Source organism: Tursiops truncatus, chromosome 4 (genome assembly GCF_011762595.2).
Source record: "Tursiops truncatus isolate mTurTru1 chromosome 4, mTurTru1.mat.Y, whole genome shotgun sequence".
Taxonomy (NCBI): Eukaryota; Metazoa; Chordata; class Mammalia; order Artiodactyla; family Delphinidae; genus Tursiops; species Tursiops truncatus.
The window spans coordinates 61,453,526-61,471,601 of record NC_047037.1 but is presented as its reverse complement, the minus strand read 5'-3'; the positions used below and the strand labels follow the sequence as shown (position 1 = coordinate 61,471,601).

The 18,076-nt window shown below is 48.3% G+C and overlaps 2 long non-coding RNA genes across 2 annotated transcripts in view; one reads left to right on the top strand and one right to left on the bottom strand.

Moving 5' to 3' along the window:
• The window catches only part of LOC141278561 (uncharacterized), a 53,922-nt gene that overhangs the window by 22,726 nt on the left and 13,120 nt on the right, over positions 1-18,076 (bottom strand). Inside the window, exon 3 of the long non-coding RNA XR_012331410.1 lies at positions 5,116-5,303. This is a non-coding gene — a long non-coding RNA (uncharacterized lncRNA). The remainder of the gene's footprint in view (positions 1-5,115; positions 5,304-18,076) is intronic.
• Positions 5,673-17,167, top strand: LOC109551926 (uncharacterized). Its single transcript, XR_004526340.2, has 3 exons — positions 5,673-5,934; positions 11,087-11,192; positions 12,608-17,167. It is a non-coding gene; the product is annotated as an uncharacterized lncRNA (long non-coding RNA).

Below are 18,076 nucleotides of genomic sequence, written 5' to 3'. Positions count from 1 at the left end.
ACACTCCTGAGCGGGGCGGGGCGCAGCATGTGGAGAAGAGGTGGGGACTAGAGAAACTGTGTCAAAATGGGCAAGGAGAAGAACAATTTGGGTGAATATTAGAAAGAGCTAAAAATATACTCCTGTGGTGCGGGGTGTGAGTGGGCTGGGGAGCAAGACTGCGACATTAAATTGATTTCCAACACCCTTTGGCATAATCAGAGACCCCCCTTCTGTGAACCCCAATGAGGTGGCCTCAGTTTGATTCTTTTGGCTTTTAGGTGTGACCTCTAAGGAATGACAGAAGAGAATGGCTGTTCAAGCTGAGAAAAATTTATTCAAACTCCAGGCAGGGTGCTAAAGCTCTTTTTTTTTTTTTTTTTTTGTTAGCTCTGTCTTTGCTCCAAGAATGTCTTCTTTTTTACTTCTGGAGCTCTTAATGCTTACAGCAACCTCCTGGCTTTTTGTGGTCTGGGAGTCCTGTTTGTCTCCTCACAGTGGTCCTTGCTTCTATTTCACAACATCCTCCCTTTCAACGCTCAGTACTGGTCGGCAGAGGGTATATAGGAAACAATCAGATCTATGAACCAAGCTATCAATATCTGCCTTCCTGCCTCATCATGGGTCACAGGCTCTGATGCAGCAATGATGCTGGATGAGTCTTTACCCAATTACCCAGATACTCACACTCCCAGAAAGTGTACAACACTAGTCACCCCTATTGATCCAAAACCAAAATGTATTTTTGGAATCACTCTAGCTTTACCTCATCTTCCTCCACAAACCTAACCTTGGAAATTTTCCTAGTTGGCTTTAAAAAAGTTAATGACCGCCTGAATGGGAACACAGATAGATAGCATATTTATCAAAATTTCAGATGATACAAAATCAGGTAGGGAATCACTAAATGGGTAAAAGAGTAAGGTTCCAAGTCAACCTTGACAGGTTGGACAAGGAACTGAATTTAACAAGATGAAATTTACTACCCTTGGGCTCAAAACAAAACCAAACAAAAACCCAGCATGGCAGTACAATTTCAGAATTTGGAAGATGGAGCTGAAAGAGTCACACGTTGGTTGCAGGATCAGTATGAGTCAAGGGTATAATGTGACTCTCAAAGCACCTAAGGCGAGTTTAGGCTGCATCACTAGAAGGGTAGAGTGCAAAAGAAAGAGATGGAGGAAGTGGTCCTGCTCTTCTCAGAGCTCCTGGACCACACCTGACGTGTGTTTCCTTCTGACACCACTCTAGGATGAACACTGACAAACGATTATGCATCTGAGGGGTGGAAACAGGAAGACAGAGAATCTGGAAATTATAACTAATGAGGACTACATAAGAACTAAGGAAGTTTAACCCCAAAGAGGAAAAAAGATTTAAGGGGGCATGAAAGCTGTTTTCAAGTACTTTAAGGCCTATCTCCTATACAAAAAGGAGACATCTTTTTCTTTTTTTTCTTCCCCAGTTCTAGAAGACTAAGGTAGCTTCATACGAATAAGTTACAGGGAGCTAAATTTCAGTCCAGCCCGAGGAAGAACTTCCTTTTTTAAAAAAATATTTATTTATTTATTTGGTTGCACCAGGTCTTAGTTGCGGCAGGTGGGCTCCTTTAGTTGCGGCTCAAGAGTTCCCTAGTTGCGGCTCACCAGCTCTTTAGTTGCGGCATGTGAACTCTTAGTTGCAGCATGCGTGTGGGATCTAGTTCCCTGACCAGGGATTGAAACCGGGCCCCCTGCATTAGGAGCACAGAGTCTTAATCACTGCGCCACCAGGGAAGTCCCAGTACTTTCTTTTGTAACAGTGAGAACTGTGCAAACCTAGAAAGATCTGCCTAATGAGGTAATGAGTTCCTTGTCACTAGAGATATTCAGGAAAAAGCTTGAGGATCACATATGAGGGATGTTGCAGAGAGAATTCTTGTATTCTTCAGAGGATTAGATCAGATGACCTTTAAGGATGCTTTCAACTCACAGATATTCCGATTTTCAGGATTGCTATTATAATTTATTATACTATTACTTATATGAAAATATCTAATTCCCTTTGGTAAAGTAATAAAGGTGCTGAATTTTAGAAATATTTCCCAGTTCTTTTCACACTCAGTTTCAATTTCAGATAAAGAGCACAGTGGAGACAACTGCCTAGGTTCAAACCTGGCTCTGTTACTTATTAGCTGTGTGACCTTGGGCAAGTCACTTAACCTCTCTGGGCCTCAATTTCCTCATCTATGAAATAGGAATAATAATAGTACCTGCTTCATAGGGATGTTATGAGGATTAAATAAATTAGTATTTGAGAAGAACTCAGAACACTGCCAGCATATAGTAAGTATTATAAATGTGTTTGTTAAATTAAAAATAATGTAAAATTGCTGAAAATAAAGAACAGGAATGGTCACAAATTTAACAAATGGTCAAGGATGTCCTCCTCCTTTACCAACTCATCACTAGCAACTCATCACTACCAACTCATCTTGGCTGTGAAATAGCCAAGAACCCAGAGGAGGCAAAAAAAAAAAAAGAATGCAAAAATCACCCAGGCTCCCTAAGCTCTCAAGGGGGAAGCAAAAGCTTCCTGCTATTGGTTTACCATAACCTCTGAAAAGGGTTATGTGTTTAATGACACCAGCTTATCCCTACCCACCCCCCCGGCCCCCACCCCTCCTCTCTCTTCTTGGAGTTGCTAGGAGGCCAGGGGTGTGCTGCATTGTAATAAAGCAGTGTCGGGGGAGGGCAGGGGCCAGAGCATGTTAGATATATAGGGCCTGTCCACGGGAGCTTAATATCCTCTTACTGGAATAACTATTGTCCCAGCTTCTCAACAAATACCAACCATCATTAATAAAAGGACTAATAAAAGCATTTATTGAGCTCAGGCAATAGCCTCTCTTTTTCTAGCTCCAGGGCCTTGGCACACGGTAGCTGCTGAGGATAAGGGCTGGAAAAGTAAGACTCCCACTGCAACCCAGAGATCAGTCCCTGCCCCAGCCCCGATCCAGTACCCTCCCCAAGGGCTGGGCAGCCAGAGCAGTGGGAGACTGGGGCATCACTGAGGCATCAGACCCCAGGGTGCTTTTTAATCATAAATAAGAAAAGATTGTCTTATTATGATGTTTTTTCAAGAAGCTTAAAGCACTTCACCTTGCAAGATGATTATTTCCATTTTACTGAGGGGAAAATGAAGACACAGAGGGATTTAGGGGCTCACTCAGCCATATGATGTCTGGCATCCTGGCCAGAACTAAGCCTAGAACCTGGTGTTCCTGACTCCCAAATCCAGGACCATTTTGGAATTTTAAAAAGGGCGAGGCTATATCTATCTCTGTCCAGCCTCTGATAGGGGATCAGTGAACGCTGTGATCATCATGATTGCTTCTCTAAATTATTATAGTTGTTATTATAATAACTAGTGGGTAGAGTTGAGTGGGTGGTAGATACCAGATAATTACGACCCCAGAATTAAAGTGTTGAATCTTTACTTTTCCACGGCTGCTCAGAGATGAAAATGAAAGCTGGCTTCCAGGGAACCCTGGGAAGAGCCCTAATCTTGAGATAGAGTGAATCCAGGAGGGGAAGGCAATAGAGAAAGGCCAGAAAAGGCCTAGGAAGCCAGCCTTGGAGATCCTGGGATTCCTGACTGTGGATGGCATAGCTGTGCAGGAAGCTGTGAAGGCACAGTCAATCTACCACGGTCAATCCACCAGGTTCAGATCCTGGCTCTGCCACTCCTTTGTTGTGTGACCATGAAAAAGTGACCTAACCTGTCTGAACTTTAGGTTCCTCATCTGTAAAATGGAGCTAATAATCATCCCTGCCCCCTAAGGCTGCTGTAAGTAAGGATTAGAGGAGAGGCTGTGAGAACTCAAAAAAAAAAAAAAAAACCTGAGCCTAGAGCTTGCCAGTAAGGAGGACCAATAATTGTGGGCCTGCGTGACTCTCCTGACATCAGGATGACATTGGGAAACAAAGTCTTCTTCTCAGGACTACCCGGGTTCAGCAGAGAATAACTTTGGCCTCAGTTTCCCCCCATTTAAGACAGGACAACAAAATCTCCGCCCTCAGCAACTCCCTGCCCCTGAGGGTTGTTAGATAGATGGAGGAGAGACACGATCCTGGGAGGAAAGGTGGGCATTAATAACAGCATCCTGGAGCTTCCCTGGTGGCGTAGTGGTTGAGAGTCCGCCTGCCGATGCAGGGGACACGGGTTCGTGCCCCGGTCCGGGAAGATCCCACATGCCGCGGAGCGGCTGGGCCCGTGAGCCATGGCCGCTGAGCCTGCGCGTCTGGAGCCTGTGCTCCGCAATGGGAGAGACCACAACAGTGAGAGGCCCGCATACCGCAAAAATTATAATAATAATAAATAAATAAATAAAACAGCACCCTGGATCTCTATTATTATTGTCATTATCCTGGCTCTGTCCAGTAAGCAGCGGGGACCTATGTGATTCACCGTCTGCCTGCCACAGTCCTGGTCCACCTGTTGGGACTTGCCCATCTGCCAGGATTCTTCCACCTAAGAGGCCTCCGCCTCTTTTCCAGCTCCTATTGGCAGCTTAGGGTCCTCCGTCACTGGATGCGATGGGGGCTTGAGGAGGGCATTTGGGAACAGAGTGCCCAGCTCAGAGGGGCTGGGACTCCTGCACCATTGGCTGCAGCCCTGCCTCACATCAGCAGCCACAGAGTAAGCCTAGGGTATGGGGGTGATGGAGCTAGGGCCCCTGGAGGTTATGAGGTTCAGACCAACCACTCCTAGAGAGATGACCCAGTTCCTTCAGAGGAGCCCTGGGAGTGACAGGGACCAGGGAGAGAGGGGTTCAGGCCTGGGTCTGTCCCTGTGGCAGTCCTGCTGGGTGGGATGGGGTGGAGAAAACGGTGTGAGGGGCAAGTCCCTATCCACCTCTAGGTGGTCTGCTCTGAATGGCAGAGGCCTGGCATAAGGAACTGCCTGGAAGCTGGGTAGCATCAGAGGATGGTTCTTAAACTCTGTAACCCAAATGCCTGGGTCCTAAGGACTCAACAACTGCTGGGGCTAGGGAAAGGGAACTGGGGTGCTTCTGACAGCCACGAAGCACCCCCACACACACACCCAGCGCCTTGCAAGCACTCTATAAATGTGATCTGAACATCTGTGACTCACCCGCACACAGCCCTGCAGTTTCGTGGTGAGGACACAGCTAATCATAGCTGGTGTTTGCGGAGGAAGAAGGATTTTGCCACAAGCTCCATGACAGACTCTCTCCCTCCTTCTCCAGGATGGCACAGCAGGTATGACTGGCAGCCAGTTTGGCAAGGAAGAGTTTCTGCCTCCCTGAGGATTGGTCCTGCCTGTGGGAAAAACACACCCCCAGAAGAACCATTTAGGTCGGGGTTGGTTCCCTGGTTTCTGATCAGGGGTCACGCCAGGAAGATCATAGCGGGAATCCCTAAGATCTATCAGTGATGTTTGTTTTGGTTTTGTTTTGGCTTGTTTACATTAGAGCTAGAAGGGACCCAATTATAGGACATATGGCTGTATCTGTCACTATAGATGAGGAAACTGAGGTCTAGAGAGGCTGATGTGACTTATCCAAAGTTCTTTGGAGCCTTAGACGCAGAGCTGCAGCCCCGACTCCAGATTCAGTGTTCTTTCTATGGACTCTTCTAGGTCTATTTTGAGTCCCTGAGAAACAACAGCAACAACATCAGCTACCATTCTTCGAGCGTTTAATATGTGCCAGTTACTAGATTAGGTGGTATGTACATTACATCAGGCTGGAAATGTAGACGAGGTGGGACCACATCAGAGAGATGGTTCACTTAGATCAACTGTATGTTTTCTTTCAGGTCTGAGGCACAATGATTCCGTGGCAAACGTTTTCAAATTCTCAGCGGTTCAGGCTGTGCTGCTTTATCAATTGACTGAGCTCTCCACTGGGTCCTGGGAATCCAGAGATAAAATAGGACAGAGTTCCTCATGGTACATAAGAATTAATGATTTACTAGAGTTACAGAAAAGGGGTCAGGAACATAGTTAAAAAAGAAAAAGTATCCTGGGAAGATGGAGAAGGCTTCCTGATACATTTAGGCAGGGTTTTGAAGGGTGAGTAGGAGTTTGTTAGTGAGGCTATAAATGGGAGAGATGAAGTACATGCAGAGAAAATAGCATGTGCAAGAGCTGTAGAGTAAGTGTTATGTGTGTTTGGAAACAACAAATAGTTTGAGACAGAAAATGGAGGGATGAAGGGCAAGGTGGGAGATGATACTACAGAGGTGAGTTGAGGCCAGCCTGAGGAAGAAGGTCTAATGCCAGGGTAAGGAGGGCACCACTCCGGATTTCTGGCTTTGGAGGTCTACTTTGGAAGGACTCTGAGATTCTCATTCCTAGCTCATATATATATATATATATATATATATATATATATATATATATATATGTATTCTATCTCTGATTTGGCCTGTCTCCCCCCCCACCTCCCTGTTGGCCTGGGCACCTGTGAGTGTGTTTGTCTACCTGGAGCGCTAATGAGGCCCTCTAGAGACTCCGACACCAACCGCCAGCTGTGATCACAACCGCCAGCTCTTCGCTTCTGCACAGGAACTTTCTCGGCGCTCCTCTGGTGTTCCCCCCATTACTGGGTGTTAGTGGAGTCTTTACCACATGGCATTCTGCTTGGTCAGATGGTCCATTCAGCGGGGCATGTGAGGAATCCCTAGCTGGGCCATGGAACCACAACAACCCCTTCCCTGTCCCTATTCTGGTCCCAGCTCCTGGCCCACCTCCAACGAGACTCTGCCCACATCAGAACTACCTGCCCCCCAGCTCCCACCCCAGGTGTTTTCAGCCTTCCTTTCAGAACAGCATGCCTTCCCTGCTTCATCCTGGCTGGCTTTTCAGCCCATCCTGCCTGGAATACAGTGGCATTCTTAGTTCTTCCAAAGTTGAGAAAAAGAGATCCTCACCTCCATATGTATATTTATTTTTAAACTCAGATAATCATCCTGAAAGAGGTTTCCTGACAGAGGAAAGAAGATGCATTTTGGAGACTGACAGGCTCGAACCCTGCCTGTGTGAGCTTCACTTCTGTGAGCTCCAGTTCCCTCATCTGTAAAATGGGGACATCAGCCCTCATTGCGCAGAGATTAAAAGAGCTAACATGCAGGATGCCAATCAAGGAAGGACTGAGTTCAGCTGAGAGACACAACAGGAAAGGACACATTCCTCTGCTTCCTCTTAGAACAAGCACCCTTAGCTTCTAGGACCTAAAAAAACATAAACCAAATGGAGTGTATTCAATCAGGGCTTCGAGCTGTTGCAGGTGACTCAGTAGTGACATGGGATAGAGCCCATCCTCCAAAAGGCCCCCCAGGCCTCTGCCAACCAGGGGAAGATGTGTCCTTCCTGTTCCAGAGGGAATGAAAGGCTCAAGCCAAAGCCGTCCTCCAAGGCCCTCAGACAAGTAGCTCCCAGGCCCACCTCTGACTGGCCCATAAGCTCCACAGTTTCATTGTTCCGCCCGGGCTGTGGGCTGCGGGGCTGGTTGGTGGAGTTGGCTTAGAGAAGGATATTTCGTATTTGGCTTTTGGAATGACTAATGAATGAGCTGTCTCCACGGCAGGAGAATTATGCCACTTAAGCAAAACGCAGCCGAGCTGGTCGGCTCAGAGATAGCTAATAGGAAATGCCTGTCAGAACACTGATGCTTCAAAGCCAAATATATTCTCACTGTGTTCTCTGTTTGCTAAGTTTACTTTATGCAAAATATAACTCAGCTGAAAATATGTAGATGGCTCACTCCTTCCCTCTGGAAGAAATGGAGACAACGAGGAGGAGGGCAGCTCCCAGCTAACCCAGCTTGTCCTGCCAAGCCTAGGAAGAGCCAGGCCCTTGCTTGGCCAAAGAGCACAGACTCAGTAGGAAGTCTGTGCCACTAATGGGCCCATAGCAACCACAGTGCTCAAAATAGAGGCAACTGCCCTCCCACCAAGCTTCCAGACAATGGGAACAGAGGGAGCGTGGGCAACAGTGAGCACAAGTGGCCCAGCCTGCCATTTTGTGAAGTTGCAGGGGCCACAAAGGGCCCAGGTAGGCACCTGTGATTTTTGTCCTGTGGTGGTCTTACCCACCCATCCCCCCTCCTCCCAGGTGAGACACAAAGTCCTCCAACCAAGAAGCAACCAAGAAGTCAGTGACCTCCAGAACCCCAGACTGGGCGGGAGCACCTTGGTAATGGAGTTGATGCTGCAGCAATGTATCCTGTGGGAAGAGCACTGGGTGAAGAGTCCGGACGTTTCGAAATGCCTCTTCTCACCTGCGACTTTGCAGGAAACACTCCTCTCCCTGAGTCTTGGCTTTGTCATTTATAAATGGAGAGATTGGACCAGCTCAGCAATCTCTGGGGTCACAATGACCTAACACTGTCTGTTATACATGATAGGATGGAGGCAGGAGTGTGGAAATGGGACCCACTTCTCAATTCCCTGGCCCTCTCCTCTCTCAAGGATTACCAGGGGTTGCCAGGAGGAGCTGGATAAAAAGATGGGATCATCTTTCAAGAGATACCTGCGATTTCTCAATACTTGAAGTGGGAAAGATCCCTGAGGCCATGATCAGGGACGTTAGTGTGAGCAGATGCCCTGCGGAGGACAAGCAAAGAGACAGGGACTCCGACAGTGTTTGTCTTGGAAACGCCTCACTACCATACGGCCATGGTCACCAAGCCACTTGGCCACAGCTCAGCCCCTCTTCCCAAACACACTGCCCAGATATGGGGTCTGGCCTTCCTCAAGAAAGGCATTTGGGTTTATTCCTTCAGGATCGCAGCAAGAGCTGGGTCTAAGAATCCTGGGGCTTCCTAGAAGGACCTGGAGAATAGGCAGCACCTACAGTGTGCCAGGCAGGATGGGATGCAGACAGGAACTAGACCCAGCTCTGCACTCAAAGAGCTCCCGTTTCATTGCAAGATGGGCACATAGGGAGGAAAAAAAGAATGCGGGAGGGTTCATCCCAGGCTGACTTTAAGCACATTGGAAGCTAGAGAGGCAAAGCCCTCGGGCAAGCTGCTGAATGCCTCTGAGCTTCAGTCCTCATCTGTAAAATGGGGATAATGATTACCTGCCTTAGAGGACCAGCCAGACGGATGCATCTAAATGCCTAACACACCACCTGGCATGTTTTAATCATTTGATAAAAGGCAGCTATTACTGTTTATTGCCATGGCTCAATGGAGAGCTGCTCAGCAGAATGGGTTCCAGGTGAACAGAGACTCATCCACCCCTTTAGCGCTTGGGGCCAAGCCTGGGGTGTCTGGACCTCCTGGCAGGCTCTTCCTTGGCCGCCAGCCATCACTCCATTTACCCCAGTTTGCCTTTTCTTTGTGTGCAATGAACATAGGAAAGCCCTGGCTTACAGTCCTCAGCGTTGGCTTCAGAGCATGGGAGGCCTTCGGTGAGATGGGAAGAGGGGAGGGGCCGGATGTCTTAGGAGGAATCAAGTGGAACAGCAAAACCAGGGACGAAGGGCGTGGGTGTGGGACAGTGGGTCTGGGAGCAGGGGCAGCTGGGACGTCTCAGTGCCCCCCACTATGTCTTACACATGGGCCCCCGCCTTTTATTCTTAGTTGATTGATTTTGCTCTAAGTGGAGCAGAGTCCGAGTTGGGAGACGCTGGGAAATAAAGGCTGGATAATGTCTCATCAAATGGGGTGAGAGGGGTGACTGGGCCAGGTTGCAAGACAGGACCTAGGGCTTGTGGGGAGCATGCGCTCTTTGGGGGTCAGAGGGAGACAAGGGGTAGGAGTCAGTTCAGATAGACTCAGGCGGCCATCAAATGGCAGAACAGGGCAGAACCATTTAAGCGGGTCAGCAGGGAGCAGGCAGCCGGCAAAAAGCCTCAGCTACAGTGCCAAGGAGGCCCTGAGGCAGGCTCGGTCAGTCACAGGGACTGGCCCCAGAACGTGAGGGTCCCAGGGCCACAGAGAAGAGGTGATCACTGGTGGGTAGAAGCAGGGAAGCTACGTGATGCCCAGGAAGCCAGGCAGAGGAGCTGAGACTCACTTGGGCCACCTTAGAAAGCCATGTAGCTGTAAGAGCGGAGTGCCATAGCCCGTCGAGCTCGCAGGGGGATGGCGGGCAGTGAGAATCACACAGGGACTTTCATGCACAGGGAAGAGCAGGGGTTGGGCTGTGGAGGAAGCTAGGACAAAGGAACTGACTTGGCGGCTAGGTGGCCAGACATGCTAAGCACAGCAACCAAAGGGGTAAGCGAATGTGGCTCAGTTCAGGTCAACCCGGAAGGTTGGTCCCTCAGGCAGGTGGGGTAGGGCAGCAGGAGGCCAGAGGCCGGAAGGCAGAGGCAACCAGGTTCTTGGTGGCTGGACCTCTGCTAGAAGTGGGGTGCAGCAGGGGAGTAGAGGGCTGTCAGGGTCTCATTCCCAGTCAGATGGCTTTGGCAAGAGTAATAAAGACTATGAGCGTTGGACTCAGACACACTTGCTTTGAATCCTAGCTTCCTCCCCCGAGTAGCTACTGGACATTGGAGGTGACACTTAATCTCTCAGTTTTCTTAGCTATAGAGATAATCATAGCACCTGCTTCTTAGGAGTAGAGATTAAATAAGGTCATTTGTGGAGCTTCTGGCATATATAGATGCTCACAGAATTGCACCTGTTCTTACTATGATTATTAGCCCCTGAGATTGTCAGGTTCCCCGAAAATGAGGAGGGATTTCTAGGTTTGATGGGTAGAACATGGAAGAAGCCTGGCCCCTGTGAGGAAGGGCAGTCAAGGAAAAAATCACAAAGTCTCCAACTGCAGATAAGCCCCTGCTCAAATCCCTCTTCCACCAGTGTCTATCTGAGACCTTTAGCAAGTGACTTAGTCTCTTCAAGCCTCAGTTTCCTCATCTGTAAAAGGGAGACACCAATATCTGCCTTTTGAGGTTGCTGTGATAGTTAAACGAGACAATGTACATGGAATGCCCAACCCAGTAGGTGCTTTGTTAATAGCTACTCTATAGATGAGGCTGATATGTGAGGGAGCGGAGGAAAGATGGGACCCAGGGGGCTTTTGGGGGCCCAGGAATCACCCCCAGATCTTGGGTCTACTGCAGCAGAAATACTTTCTCCCTGCAGAAGCTGAAGCAGCCAGAGATACAGGAGCTCCACAGGCATGTACCCTATAACCACACAAGCATACTCTGATTGGATTCTACCTGCCTGTACAGGACTGGCTCAGGAGGTAGGTAAGCCATGTCTGATGGTGGAGGCCAGCAGTGGCTCCAGCTTGGAGGGACCCAAGAAGAGGGAATAAGGGAGGGGCTGGTGGAGGAAAGAGAACTTTTCATTGATTCAGTAAGTAAATAAGTAAGCACTGATAGTGTACTTTCTATGGGCTGAGTCCTACAGACACCACGGTGAACAACACAGCCGTGTCTCTGTACCCCCAAAACTGAGCCTACTGGGGGAGCTATGAAAGGGAAACTCTGGGAAGATCATTCAGTGGCTACGTTCGGGAAATAAAGTGCAGAGCCTGTGCAGGAGTGCTTGCCGAGGTCTAGTAAGAGAGGATGAAAGCTAGGTGGTGGTCGAGGCTCCAACTGTGTCCTGGAGGGAAGGGCAGCAGACAGACCCGGCTCTGCCCCTGACCAGCTCCTTGGCTCTGGACAAGTTAGTTTTGGGGTCTTCAGTTCCCTCCTCTGTAAGATGCAAAGAATGGTACCTGCCTCACAGGGTTTGGGTGACTATTAAATTAGGTGACACATAGAAATCTTGGCTCTCAGTAATGCTCAATAAGTGGGGACTGGTGGGCTTCCCTGGTGGTGCAGTGGTTAAGAATCCGCCTGCCAATGCAGGGGACGCAGGTTCAAGCCCTGGTCCGGGAAGATCCCACATGCCACGGAGCAACTAAGCCCGTGCACCACAACTACTGAGCCTATGCTCTAGAGCCCGCGAGCCACAACTACTGAAGCCTGCGTGCCTAGAGCCCTTGCTCCGCAACAAGAGAAGCCACCGCAATGAGAAGCCCGCGCACCGCAACAAAGAGTGGCCCCCGCGCGCCGCAACTAGAGAAAGCCCGCATGCTACAACGAAGACCCAAATCAGCCAAAAATAAATAAATAAAATAAATTTATTTTAAAAAATAATAAGTGGGGGCTATTGTTAATAAGAACATTAATAACTAGGTGAGGGACTTCCCTGGTGGTACAGTGGTTAAGACTCCGCACTCCCAGTGCAGAGGGCCCAGGTTCGATCCCTGGTCTGGGAACTAGATCTCACATTCATGTCGCAACTAAGGAGCCCGACTGCCGCAACTAAGACCCAACACAACCAAATAAATAAATATTTTTTTTAAATTACTAGGTGAATCTAGAAGTCTCGTTGAAGGAATAAATGACAAGACTTGGTGACTGAGTGTGGGAAATATTTTAATTGAAACCCCGGGCAATTGTAAGGTGATTGAGTATCATTTGTAGGTCTGAGTTGGAATTTCCTGCTGGGAAAGAAGGTATGGACTGGGGTGGAGTGGGGAGGCTGGTCCCAGCTGAAGGAGAATTCTAAAGTCACGTCAAGCGAGGATTTACAGTTCAGTTTAGGGAAAAAAAAGACTTAAGTTCAGCCTCTGGGTTAAACACTTCCACATTTATTTTCTCCTAGATTCCCACAGACAGCAGGTGGAAGACATCCCCCAGAGCCAGAGTCAGCACTGGACGCCCCTAGCCCTTGGCCCAGGTCAAAATGGGAGAAGGATCCTGGACCAAAAGCAGAGTGTGGAGTGAAATGGCTGCTCAGCTAACATCTTTCCTTCCACAGACTGAACAAAACCTCAATAAGCACACCTTTTTTTTTTTTTCCTTTCAAGTGGCAGGTCCTATTGTAAGTAAGGGGCTTACAGGACAAGGCCCCGGAGAGAACAAAGGAAACACTCCCACCAACTCTCTTGCCAGGAATGAGCTGAAATTTTCGGAGAAGTGCACGAGCCAAAATTCTCAGGGAGAAATCCCAGAAGACTGTCCATCAGGTGAGAAAATGTAGGCAAAACGTAAAGTGTAAAATGATGAACCAGAAAATCCTCCAGCAAGCCTGCGCCCAGCTATGTCTTAATGAGGCAAACTCCAAAGCAGCTTTTCCTTTAATCAGGCATTTGAAACAAAATGCTGCTAAGAAGCCCCCCCACCCCACCCCCACCACCCCTCCCACCCTTATGTGTTGCCATGACGACCCAAGTTCTTAGGACTTGAAAGAACTACCTCAGCATTTCCCTCTAAAACAAAAGAAAATTATTCCAGGTTTCAGGGCAGAGAACTCCAAGGAGTGGGACCTGTTACTGGATAGCAGGTTCCTCAGAGTTGCGAGTGATGAAATATGAGCCTATGGGGACCTGTGCCTTCAGAAAAGCTGGGGAAGGAAACCGGGGATGACAGGACCCCAGCGCTCGCCCCAGCTTGCTGAGCCCGTGCTCTGCCTCATTGCTGGCTCTCTCCCCTCAGCTGGGCCTCATTTGCCCCTGCAGTGAAGCACGTTAAAAGAAAACACATCCTCTCTCCATATGGAAAGGGGCAGGGGTTGGAGGGGAGCAGGTTCTGGCTCAGGAGATCCCAGGGGGGAGAGCAGAAGATGCCTCTCCTTCTCTCTAGTTTGATTTGCTCATGGAACAGCCAAGATGGGGCCAACCTGCTGCATGACTAAGAAGCCCCTCCAAAGCCCCCTTGAAAGCTTAAGGTCCCGCTAACGAGGGCCAATCTATGTCTTCTGAATCCAGAAAGCAAAACCCGGGAGGCAACGGCCGGAAGACCAACTTGCTCCCGTGAAGTTCCCTCCCCTGTCCGAGCTTCAAGCCAAAAACCAGGGCCTTGACACCTCCCTATCCAATCCTGGATCACATTTTGAGTCTATGTCCTAAAAATTCCTCAAATCCATCCACTTCTTTCTCCACAGCCACTGTCTTGATTCAGGCCTCATTATCTCTAGTCTGAAATGGTACTTCCAGGTCATCTGCACACCAGGGCTAGAGGGGCCATTTAAAAACACAAATCTAACCATGTCACCTCCTGACTAAAATCCTTTAGTGTTGTCCCTGCCTTCAGGACAAATTTTCAAATTCCTCAGAAAGACATGCATGGCCTTTCATAATGGACGGATCTCAGGCCAGTTTACTCCACACTCCAGCCATAAAGTATACGTTTCCCCAGTTTACATGCTCTCCCCCACCTCCAGGCCTTCCCTAACCCAGTGTGCTGGATAGACCTGCTGGATCCTCCAGACCCACTCTCTGCCCTGCTCTGTGCCCCAGAGGCTGCCCCGTATGGATCACATAAACGAACTCTAGAGCCCTATGGCTTCCGGTTGGATTTAGCCAATGGGGAAAATCAGGAGCAATGGGAGGATAAGAGAAAGTGAAGCCAGCGTAATTATTCCCTCCCTGTCGAGTCTATCAGGCTGCCTGCTCCCAGATGGAGGGTCGCTCCTTCTATCAAGGCAGCCTGTTCTACAGGACTTTCTCTCCTTCCAGAGTACAGTAGCCCCCCTCCTGGCCTAGGGCCTGCTGCTAGCCTGGGTTTCTGTGATATCTCATAACATTCCCCCACCCCCTACCCACACCTTTGCAAATAACCCCTTTGTACATAAACCCTCCTCAAATCATCCTAACTTAGTGTGTCATCATTCTCTGTTGCGACCCTGACTAACAGAGTCATCCTTTGCCTTTGCTAAATCATAAGCTTTCCTTTGGATTAAGCTCAGGCAACACCTCCTCCAGGAAGGCTTCCCTCCTCTTCCCAGTCTGGGTCAGCTGCCCCGCTCCTTGGGCTCCCAGAGCCTCTGTATATTCCACTGTCACAGCTCTTTCCATACTTTATTGCAAAAGTCAGTCCTCTGTCCTAAATCTGAGTCTCTGGAGGGTAGGGACCATGTGTTATTGCTTATCCCTGCACCCCAGTATCTGGCACAAAGCAAGCCCTCAGAAAACATTTGCTGAATGAAGGAAAGAAGCAGGAGCTCAGAATGAGACCTGCCAAAGACACACAGGAAACACAGTGCAGCATCTCTTTGTGGTACCCACTATAGGAGCTGGCATCTCCCAGGCCAGCATCAGTTAGATCACAGGCAAGGGTCTGAAGAAAGGCTATTATTTAAAGAATACCTCACATCCAGGGCCTGAGGCCCACATCAGTGAGCATGGCGAAAGAATGAGGGAGATGTGCTGGTTCCTGTTTCAACAGCAGTGCTTCCTGGGAAAAAAGAATGGCCAGCTTTTCTCAGCCCCAGGGAGACAATGGAAGTCTCCATCCTTGAGGTAGGAGACCTGTGAACCTGGTGTCAATGGCTGGGAAACTCACATCAACTTATTGAAATAAATTATTAAAAATCTAGGGGCTGGGCTTCCCTGGTGGCGCAGTGGTTAAGAATCCCCCTGGGGCTTCCCTGGTGGCGCAGTGGTTGAGAGTCCGCCTGCCGATGCAGGGGACTTGGGTTCGTGGACTGGTCCGGGAAGATCCCACATGCCGCGAAGCGGCTGGGCCCGTGAGCCATGGCCGCTGGGCCTGCGTGTCCGGAGCCTGTGCTCCGCAGCGGGAGGGGCCACAGCAGTGAGAGGCCCGCGTACAGCAAAAAAAAAAAAGAATCCCCCTGCCAATGTAGGGGACACGAGTTCGAGCCCTGGTACGGGAATATCCCACATGCCGCGGAGCAACTAAGCCCGTGAGCCACAACTACTAAGCCTGCGCTCTAGAGCCCCCGTGCCACAACTACTGAGCCCACGCACCTAGAGCCCATGCTCCACAACAAGAGAAGCCACCGCAATGAGAAGCCCGTGCACCGCAACGAAGAGTAGCCCCCGCTCACCACAGCTAGAGAAAAGCCCGCGTGCAGCAACGAAGACCCAACACAGCCAAAGCTAAAATAAATAAATGTTTTAAATGCTATAAAAAAAAAATCTAAGGGCTGTTCCAAAGGACCCAGTACCACTCTACCAAATCATTCATTCAGCAAAGTTTATTGGGGATCTGCTCTATGCAAAGCATTTCCCTTTGATTTACTCTATTGAAATGTTATCCAAAAGGGAAAAGTAATTTTTCTTCCAGTCTGAGTCCCTGCTGGGCCCTGTAAAAGGCCTAACAAGGCCAGAGGATGGGCTTCTGGTAGACACCTGGGCCAATCACGGGAGATGGGCCAAACGTGATGGGTGGAAGGCAGAATAGTGACCTGGTATTGTGAAAGTCCTCTAGGATCCTGGCTCCCCTTTTCCAGATATGTGACCTTGGGCAAAGTACCGCATGTCTCTGTGACTCAGTTTCCTCTGGTGCAAAATGGCAGTCATAATAGGACCTAGCTCATACAGCTGTTGTGAAAATTAGATAACACATCCTCCAGGAGGTTACCGAAACTCTATCAGATCCAATGCTCCCTTTTTATAGCAAGTATTTTGTAAGACCACTTTTACTATTCTGAAATGAAATTTATAGATAGTATGACCCACCTACGCAGGTAATTTTGTAAAGAATCAACATATAGCCCTAACTATAAGATAAAGAACTAAAAGGAAATAATTTAGAATAAAATAATATGCATTTAAATTTATAAATGCTTGAGCATAACTACATAAGAAGATATAAGACAATTAGACCTACTTATAATGAGTAAGTTTGAATTTAAGAGCAGTAAAACATTATTGACTTCAACATTACGGGTACTTCTTTATATTTGATGTTCTGAAACAAGATTAAACAAGTACTGTATATTCATACAGATATGAACGAATGCAGATGAATAGAGGTGTGTTATTTTTGCAATTCAAATATGGCAAGGATTCTGCTATTCGTATTGTGGTTGTCTGAAATGGTGAACAACTTCTGGTAAAGATAAAATACAGTATTCTCTTGATTTATATGATAGTAGCATTCATGAAAAATTCAGTGTATATTAAAACTATGCAAAAAGTACTTTGTGGGACTTCCCTGGTGGTGCAGTGGTTAAGAATCCGCCTGCTAATGCAGAGGACACGGGTTCGAGCCCTGGCCCGGGAAGATCCCACATGCCGCAGAGCAACTAAGCTCGTGCACCACAACTACTGAGCCCGCGAGCCACAACTACTGAAGCCTGCGCACCTAGACCCGTTCTCCACAACAAGAGAAGCCACCGCAATGAGAAGCTCGCGCACCGCAGTGAGTAGCCCCCACTCGCTGCAACTAGAGAAAAGCCCGCGCACAGCAGCAAAGACCCAACACAGCTAAATATAAATAATTTTTTTTTAAAAAAGTACTTTGTGTTTATATACAAAATGGAATTAGGTTCTAAGCTCAGACCAATATAGAGATTTTCTACCTATATATGAATGTTGGGTGGGGCATTCAAATGTCACATGAAGTGCAGGACAAATCGTTGGATAAAACTGCATCACCTAAGGCAAGGAGTCTGGCCCCCTCAATCTCCCCTAAGTAGTGCCTCAGCAACCAATGCAACGAACATAAATACACTACATATTCCTAAAATGCCTCTAGGGGGCAGCACTGCCTCCATTGAAGATCAGTGGGCCACAGTTTATGGGGTTACTCAACCCATAAGGAATGCAGGATGATGGCCATACAATCTCCAGGAACACAGACCAGACAGACAGCATTAGGGAAATCTATCAGCATTTCGCACTCAGACCCCATTGATTTGCTGTGTCTTGCTACATTCTTGTTTGGCTGGGGCCATAGGGTAAGGCCATTCCCCCATGAATAGGGAATGAGGCCTGTCTTGATGAGTATGAAGAAGAAACCACCATGTTAGGCAGAGCTATGTCACATAGACTTCCAGGTAGAGCAAAAGTCTCAGCAGACTGATTGATAGACCCTTGCATTTTTCTCCCCCTGGACAACTATTGGGACCTCTTTGAAAAGCACATCAACAGCAGTCTATAAATAACCCTCAGTTTGCTCACCTATGGCTCCGTCATGAATCAACACTAGAGGATTTCACAACGTTGTGTGTCTCTCAACTGAACGTATCTAAAGAAAAAACATTGTCGAAAAAAAGAAAAACCATTGTCTTGTGGATATAAACTGTACCTCTGGCAAAACCAGTCAAGTCATTGAGGTGAGCTGGTGTGTGCCCACCCCCTTTCTTGCTGTATGAGCCTTAATG